This window comes from Ciconia boyciana, chromosome 5 (genome assembly GCF_034638445.1).
Source record: "Ciconia boyciana chromosome 5, ASM3463844v1, whole genome shotgun sequence".
Classification (NCBI taxonomy): Eukaryota; Metazoa; Chordata; class Aves; order Ciconiiformes; family Ciconiidae; genus Ciconia; species Ciconia boyciana.
Window position 1 is genome coordinate 69354784 of NC_132938.1, and position 9176 is coordinate 69363959.

Here is a 9176-nt window from a genome sequence, read left to right on the forward strand (position 1 = left end):
GAAGAGGCAGTTCTGTCAAGAAGAATAATAGCTTTCTAAGGATACTTGATTTCATTATTTCCTTCTTTCCCGGGCTGGCTGGTAAAATTTGTCAACGCTTATCCTTCATGGCTTGTCTGCTTCTTCTTTGAATAGGCGAGGTATTAAACAAGCCTCCCACCTCAGCATTGTTAAAATAGGATATGCAGACTGTTTAGCAGCTACACATATCTGTTCGGGAAAGATGCCTCAGGCAGAAGACAGCATGTGGGAGAAGGTAAGGAGTATTTTTAGAAGGTCATCATAACTGTGCAGAGCTGTGTATGGTTTTCCAAACCCATCTGGGTACAAGGACCTGTCTAGCCACAGTAGCACAGAGTTCATAGCTGATTTCCACTGTTGAGAAAGGCACTTGGGTTTGAGCTAGTTTGAATAGTTCAGTCCTGCACTGCAGCACAAGTGGTATGGTGGTATGGGCTGACTGAACTGTGGCCTCCAGAGGCAGACTGAACGGGGCAGCAAGATGATAGCAGCGGCAGAGCTGCTCACCCGACACCCTGCCCCCATTAAAGAGGGCCCAGTGGCCCTCCTGTCCGCCCTCTTTACTGCCCACCTGCTCTGCTGGCAGCTGTGGGCAGCTGGGTTAAAGGGGCTGTTGGGGCTGCTCTCCTTCCCCTCCACCTCTCTCCCTTCCAACTTCCCGGCTCCCCAGCAGCAGAAGCACAGCAGCCTCAGCAGCCCCAAGCACCTGCCGAAGGCTGACTGAGTGGGGCTGAGCACAGAGGCCCATCACCAGCACTTTAATGTGGATGCAGAATTATTGGGGTGGTGGTACCTTGAGCTGTTTAAGGAGGCTGGTGCTTGGGGGAACTGTTCTGGTGCCATCCTCACAAAAGTGATTTCTGCATCCCCCAGTGGAAGCCAAAGTAAGCTGTTTTATGCCAGAAGTTGATCTGTCCTCGTCCTTGAGTGCTAAGATTCAGTTTTCCTTCACTGAAGAGAAGCTTTGAGCTGGCACTGTGTAGGTTACAAAGAAAGAGGAACTAAGTTGTGAAAGGCCTTGAAGACAGAAGTTGTGACATGAGGGCTCTCTATACTCCTGCTGTGTGTGTCCACCCATTTTCTAGAATGAGCCCTTCATGAATTTGCCTTTGTAGAGTCAAATGTCTACTTGGGGCCTGCCTTAGTTTCCTGACTCACTCTCATATGCAAAAGAACAAAGAACCCATTTCACTCTTAGAAGTTCTTCCTGAACTGGTCCACCATGGTTAAGTGGGATTTATATAGAATAAATGTGGAACTGATAATTTTACAAGGTTATTACATGTATTTCCCTCTGTTACATTAAATAAGGCTTCTGCCATAAATCTATCTGCAGATGCCAGAAAGGTCTTTGATCAGGTTGAGTAGTCGTTCATCTTTTCCACCCTTGAGATGATGGGATTCAGACCAAAATTCATTACTTTCCTAAGATTAATGTACCCAGCTAAAGCTGCCAAGATCCTTATTAAAAGTTATGAATCCAAAAGGTTTGGGCCAAAACAAAGTACTAAGCAGGGCACTCCCTTATCTCCTTTATTGGTTGTTTTCTCTATAGACCCTGACATAAGGACTTGCTCCAGCAATATTATATTGCTGGTAAAGAAGGGAGGTTGAACTCTGTTCTGACGGCTAATCACATGCTGCCACGAAGCACAGTATTCCTGCCCACTGTACTGCACCAGTACTGTACTTCCTAGAGAACTAAATTCTCCCTTTGGATCTTGCCTGCATCCACGTAGAAGCTTTTGAAGGTAGTTTCACTTTCTCCTGGCTATCACCTCAGCAAGAGATAATGGATTCTATGTAACCAAACATTATTGGTTCTTTTAAAATTAAATTTCTCTTCAGTCACTCAGCTTAAAAAAATTTACATAACTGGAATAACGCAGCTGTATTACTGGTTTCTTGGAAGACACCGCTAAGATTAATCTTATCTCTCATTTTAATTACTGTTTTCACATTCTTACAGTCCTTGTCCCAGTTACATCTTGTTGCAAAAAACACCAGAGAATGATATATTAAAATTTAGTCAGACAGGTGGCCGATACAAAATTAAAGCTAATAACTCTATGAGAAAAGAAATCACAGGTGGTTTGGCAATCCTGAGCTTTCACTACTTGGTCACTCGGTTGCGCTGGCTGTACAACCAGTGCACTCATGACTGGTGCCGTGTGAGTGTCTGTGTGTCACAGCTTGCTACGCAGGGCTAGGGAGTGCCATGGTCATGCAGTTGCACTAGCCTCCACGGGCTAAAGAAGCCTGGGGCAGAACTGTATTGCGGCGATGGGTGAAGGCTGGGCAAACCATGGTAGTCTGGTTTGGGCTCTATCTCCTTCTTTATAGCCAAAGAGGAGACAACTGTATTACACCATTGGAAGACTAAGAAAATCACACATATTGCATCTAAATGCATCCCTTTACTTCCACGTTTTGATGATATTTTGTGACAAAGTACTAAGCCCATTTGATATAATGATTAAAAACAAAAAAGAAAAAGGCACAATGTCTTATTTTTATTCCCCATATAAATGGTACTTATCTTGAGTAATATAGAAACCTCTTTTCAATTTTTCTAAACTGATGCAAGTCTAAGTCACGTTGCCTGAGTTCAGTGTCACTCTTGGCTGCGTAAGTCAGCAGTAAAGCAGTCCCACTCTTCCTCCTCAATGGCTGCTCATCCCTAACCCCATGTCACCCACCTGCTTTGTGCTGGCACAGTTGTTGGTGCAGCTGTGAACTGACCAGGCCTAGGGAACTGATCTGGCTGGGAAAAACAAATGTTTCAGGGGCCAAGCTAATTTTTAATTTGGATCGGTTCCCTGATGTGGTTCATTGTGTGATTGTCCAAATCCTTGTGCTGATGCTGTGCAGGGGCAGGACTGAGGTGGGAGAAAGGGCAAAACTTATCTTTTTGATAGAGTTGTTGGTTTCAGCCAGTTTAAAGCGGTTATGAAACTGTGGTAGACTTAGTGAGCTTTTTTTTAACCAAGGAAAAATACTTTCAGTTTGAGCACAACTGCAAACATGGTTTTAGAAGAACTACGCTAAGCATAAGAGCAGAGCTCACTGGTGAATAACAGAAGGCTAGGAGAAAACATGATAGGACTGAGGAATTAATTGAGCTGGTGTGATCACTGCATATTAGAAAAGGCAGCTGTTGGACACTGCATTATATGGTAAAAAGCAAAAAACCTATTGCCCTTCTGCTGTTCATGAACCAACAGAGGCCAAAGAATCACAAGGATCCCAACAAACGATCAATTATCAATTGACTCTTCAAAAGGCAGAATTCTGCTCAGCTGCCTTAAGGAAGCTGAGACCTGGGCACTGGGTATGCCTACATTCCCATGTTTTTTTCTGTCCTGTATTCTTCAATTCCAGAGTTTTCCTTTGCTCAAGGTGTGGAAGAAACTGAACTCCAGAGAGTAAGTAAATCAGTATTTAATTAGTCATCCCAAGGCAATGAATTTATTGAGTTCTCAATAACAGATAGCCCTGACAATAAATGTACATGTATTGTGTTAGTTTCCATTTGCACTTTCAGAAGGAAATTACCTTGTAGGTTTCAAACATCCCGGCAGTTACACAAAGTGTTGAAAAAGGCTGCCCACGTGACAAGAGCATTTAGACCAATTTTAAACTCCACTATTTTCTTGCTTGACCAAAAATAGCCACATTTTTGACAAACAAGTCTGAGCAGCTTTGAAAGCAACCCTCTCTACACTTAATATACTATTGCACAAATCGCATCTGTAAATCCTCACTATAAGTAAAAATTGGAAAAAAAATTAAGTTAAACACTTAAAAGTTGCAACCGATTGAAATTAGTGTTGCTGGTATAATCTTAGTTAAGTATTCAGTTTGGGTGCATCCTGACACCTGTCTTTCATTGCGTGCTCATATATGTTCCTTCCTAAATACCCCAGTGAACAAAACAAATAGTGGTCAAATAATGGAGAGTGATTTTGTTTTCTCCCCAGGTTCATGCTGCAGCTAGCCATTATGAAAACTGTTTTTGCAATATTTAGTTGCAAAACTGAGACTTAACTGAGGCTGGCTTGCAGCTCATCTCTTGACACAAAATTCATCTTTCCTTTCCCTGCCAAATTTCATCTCTCTTCCTGAGTGGACAGGAGCACTAGAGCCTCTCAAAAAAAAGTTCTCTAATATTTTCAGCCCTGGCAAATCAATTATTAGTTATTCCTTATCCTGTTTTCAGAAATACTTGAACTGTTTCACTGACATTTTCTACATGTATTCTGCCTGAAGCACGCACCAAGGACAATTAATGTTTGATGAAGTTCTAAACACATAAAATCAATATAGTCTCAATGTAGGAAGTACTGGGCAACCTGAATTACAAGTGATGAAGATATTACTAACAATATAGTTTAAAGGACCAAAGCATGCTACACATATCCAGAGATTCTGCTGTTGTTGGAGGTGTTGCAGAGAAGGGAAGGGACTACATGGCTTACCAACACCTAGGAAAACGGTTTTCTAAATACCACAGTCAATGCCTCTTTAAAATGGGGGAGAAAAAAACCCCACAATGCAAAATTAAGGCACTCATTTGCCTCTTCAGACAATTAGGAATAAAGTAGTTTTCAGCGTAAAGCATTTTATCTGGACGTCTAAAAGTATCATCTTTACAGACGAGGATCAAATGTTTAGTATGGACATCACCACAGAAGGCCCCCAGAAAACTGCAAATAGCAAGAGATAGCAATGCTGCCTTACTCTACCTGAAAACCTGCAATCTGAAAGTGGCCTTACAGTCAACGGACAGTCGGTCCAGCTTCTGCAAAGTCCAGTCGCACAGTATGTGAACCCTACCACCTGGAGCTGCTCATGTGCTGAAGGCCTTCAGCACCTAGAAGACAGCACTGATAGGCTGTATCACCCTGGTTAAGCAAAGCATACACTTGTCAGAGAGCAACCAGAGGGAGGAGTACAACAATTTATGGCCTGCAGTTAGACCGGCTTGCACTGTGATCTCATCAAATCTCAAACAAAATAGGTCAAGCTTGGTCAGTGTTCAGATGAGATACACTCTAGGGAAAACAGAGGTACTGTAAGAAACAGTTTAGGATTTGGATTTAGGATTCAGCTGACAAAACTGCTAAGGCACTGTCCCAATTTTAGGCTAGATTCCCAGATGTCTGAGGTACCCAAAACAGGTCCCTGGTCTGTCATGTAGAAGGGGCACTGTACTGCTGGAACCATACTTCTCATTTTTCAGATGAAAAATAAAATCACAGTCATGCCTTGTGATTAATTAAATAAATCATTCTTGTCTTTGCTGTGGACACGGCATTTTCAGAGGCAACATAAACGGAGAAAGGGAGCTTGTTTGGTTTCTATGATCCTGGTACAACATTCTAGCCCTCTCTCTGCAAAATCCCATTTTAAAGCTTTTCAATACTAGGGCACCAAAAGCAAGAAATTTAAATTCCTTTAAGACTGCAAGCATCATAAGAACTTTCTAGCAAGACATATGCAAAATAAAGCCAATTATGTAATCTATCGCTTTACAGACACGTTCCTTTTCCTTTACATTCACACTTCCCATACATTCACACTCCCACTTACCAACTTTTACCTCAACTCATTTCCCCAGATGCTGTTCTAATGTGGTTTCATCCTTATGTTGATTTTAGGCTCTTTGGTTCAAATCCTGTGTCTTTTTCTTTGCCTTCAAAACACAGTATGCATGTAGAATTTTATGTGTAACTATCATGCTCCAAAAAACCATATAAATTTTTATCTCCAAATAATTAAAGACAATGACAACTATGCTTCTTGGGAAATTAAGTAGTCAGAATGTAACTAATCAAACTGAAATTTAGCCAGGACACTGAAATGACACCACTGGCTCAAGAGGAACATGCTCGTGAGGGTTCTGCTAATTGCAAGTGGTCAGGACTCTGCTCTCCTACCTCCTTCACAGTATAACACCTCCTGCATGCTGTGTGGTGCAAGATGCTGCAGAGTAAACACTAAGGCCAAAATGAATTTATAAACCTCGCATTCGCTCTATGATTGTATTGCTCAGATGTATCACTCTACAAAAGAATTAATTTCTAGATTTTTTTAGGCTGAAAAGCAACCACATATTATGTGCTTTGTTTTGATTTTTGTTTTTCTTTGCCTTATGGTCATTCATCTTTGACGAAAGTGAATCAGAGAAGCAATGCCTGCCTTATCGTTGATTTGTGGTGTATAATCATGTTAAAGACAGATCACTGGTCTCCTCCTTACTACAGTGCCATTTATAACTGACAATTATCCCTGTATGGTGCAGTTGTCATGATCTAGTGATTGTAAATGCTTGTTATCAGTGCAGAGCCAGCTAAATGCTGTGTGTTGTTTCTCTTTAAAGCTGATTTGATTTTCCAGAGCTGTCTGTCATCCCTGAAGTTTTCTCTAGTGCAGCTCAGTTCTCAATCTATACACAAGTGAGGTCCTTTTGACGTGACGCATGTGGGGCAGAATCTGCGTACTGCTCCCACTATAGACAAGGACTACAGTCCAGAAAAAAGAACAGCGGCGTGTCTACACTGGGAAATCTCCAGCCATTGCACTGCGTTGAAAGGACGCCCTACTAATGGCAGTGACAATGTGCAAATGCCAAAATAAAGGGCAAGGGGGGTTTGAATACAGTGGCATTGTCTACAAAAAGGAAATGTACCAAAACACTCTAGTTGGTTTTAAAATTAGCTGGAGAAGATGCAAACAGGTCTAAGTCTTAATGACCTCAGTTCTACAATATGCTGCTAATTAGTTCTACAATGAATAACTGGGAACAAAACAAGGAGTGACAGACTAGGTCAGCCAGTGGTTTGCAAAGCTCTTGTCTGGTCTTTCCTACTGGGGCCTGTATGTGATGATTCTTCATTGTGTCTACACTATCTTTTAATAGTAATCAGGAATTGCATTGTGTTATACACTATACAAACATACACCGAAATACTGCACTTGCTTTTTAATCCTGTAAAGCATGGGAAGAGCAGCTCCTCCCCAGCTGATATTTGCGCAGCTCCTTCTGGTGGGCATGTACATGCCTTCATTTTTTCTCTGCCAACCATCTCCCTGCCTCCTGCTATCCTAACCCAGTAAGCCCCATATTTGTTTCTCCTCTGCCTCCTTCTGCAGCTTACATTGTGCCTATGCTCTATGATTACTTTTCTCCTCTGTGTATTTACCTCCCTGGTCTCACTCCTAACATTTTGTTCTCTCTCTCCCTCCTTCCCACATAATGAAGATCTCATTAATTTTTTCACAGGAGTATCTTATTTACCCCTTTTACATTTTAAACTTGTAAAAAACCGAGTTCCCTATTCCTTCACTGAACAACGAAAATGTGACCTTAATCTATAAATATGCTGCCTGTGTGTTGAGTGTGCCGGAGGACCCAAAATACCGGTTGGAGGATGCCTCTCTACTCTGGTGGATCCTACCAGAAGCAGATAACCATCAGAGTGCAGCAGTAATGCTCCGCTCACACCCCTTTGACATTACTGCTGAGAAATAGAAATGGCTGAAAGTAGCCTTAAGCATGTTAGTAAACCCACTGCTCCTGAGAGCAGCAGTCTGGTCCCTTGAATAACTTCAATAGTGTGCATGTCAGGAGGCAAAGAACATTATCCGCTGCATTTTTTTCTGCAAGTTAACTATTTCTTCTTAGAGCGATGCACATATATATAGCTTGGTGAAGGAAGATTTCTGGAAGCCTTGAATATTGTATCACTCCCAAATGCCTCACTCCTCCTTAAAATCCATCCGGCTTCCTCAGACCCCATAGGATCTGTACTTTGAGGATTCCTGGATATGTTACACATTTCTGTATCCACAGCAATTGCACAGACCCCCAATTCAGCTTAACATATGTCATAAGCAGTCAGTCAACACTGAGAAACTGCTCTGAAACACTATCAGTTTGCTGAGAAGACTGTTGCATACAGCTCCCACAGTGCCAAGCTATCCGGAATCCTTTTGTAGCATTCTTGCTAGGATTTGCCATTTGTGTGTGTGTCTTGGAGGGGGGTGTGTCTTTTTTGCCTTTTAAAACTCATCAGCCCAGTGGCTACCAAGAACACAAATGCCGCAAAAAGGATATTACAAGCACTGTAAGTTATTACATCACTGGGGATCTGGCGAATGTTAGATCAATGTCCTTACATTAATAAAATGGATGGCTAAACATCACGAATCTAGACCACTCCACCAAAATATATTATCAAGGTATACAAGCTATCAAGAAGAAAGTACCCTGCAGGTATGCAGGTGTTGCTTATGCAGGGGTGGGGCACAGCTCAGCAACAACATTTAGAAAAGGAGGCCAAGGCTTTTAAAGGGACCATGCTCCACTTACTAGTAAAACAACAAAACCCAGTAGTTAAGAAGTCAATTTTTTTTCCATTAAAGGGCTTGCCATATGTAGGAATGCTGTAGTTCTCTTCACATCTTTAGTCTTCATTTCATTCATGATAAATGGTTTAATCACCAGGTACACATTTACCAAGCAGTGGGTAGCTAGGAGGACTTAAGCCGTTTCATCTGGCTGGGCCAGCGGAGTGTGCATTACATAGCTTTCCTCCCATCCCCGTTTAGATTAGCACTGTGTCCCCCCCACTCATATTTTATTAATAGTTTAAAAAAATGCCAGCTTAATTCTCACCTATTGCATGCATATGCATACAGAGGCATACATGCAGCAAACACCTTGACGACAGAACTTTCTTCCTCTTTATTGTAAAGAAAGTTATGTTAGCCTCCTAGCATTAACATGTATGAAAGTAGACTCAGTTACGCACTGTTACCAGCAGATCTTGTGAACCCAGAGCCTTGCTTTCAGCAAGACAGACATGATAAAATCTTTCCTCTTTCTTCAATAACATGACTAATAAATGTAGAAATTCCCTTGTCCTCTCTCCCTTTGCCAATATCTGTCTTATCTCCGGTTCTTCCTTAGACATAATTTCAAACATGAAAGACATGTCTATACCATGAACAGGCAACCTTAATTCTGGCATGAGATCCATGGCACAATGCAGTTTAGTGCTAGAGAGCTAGAGCTTAAGATCTGGCATCTGCAAAACATGGTAACTGGAATGTCTGCTGCTGACTCTGCTTGCCTAGTGAGATACTGCGCC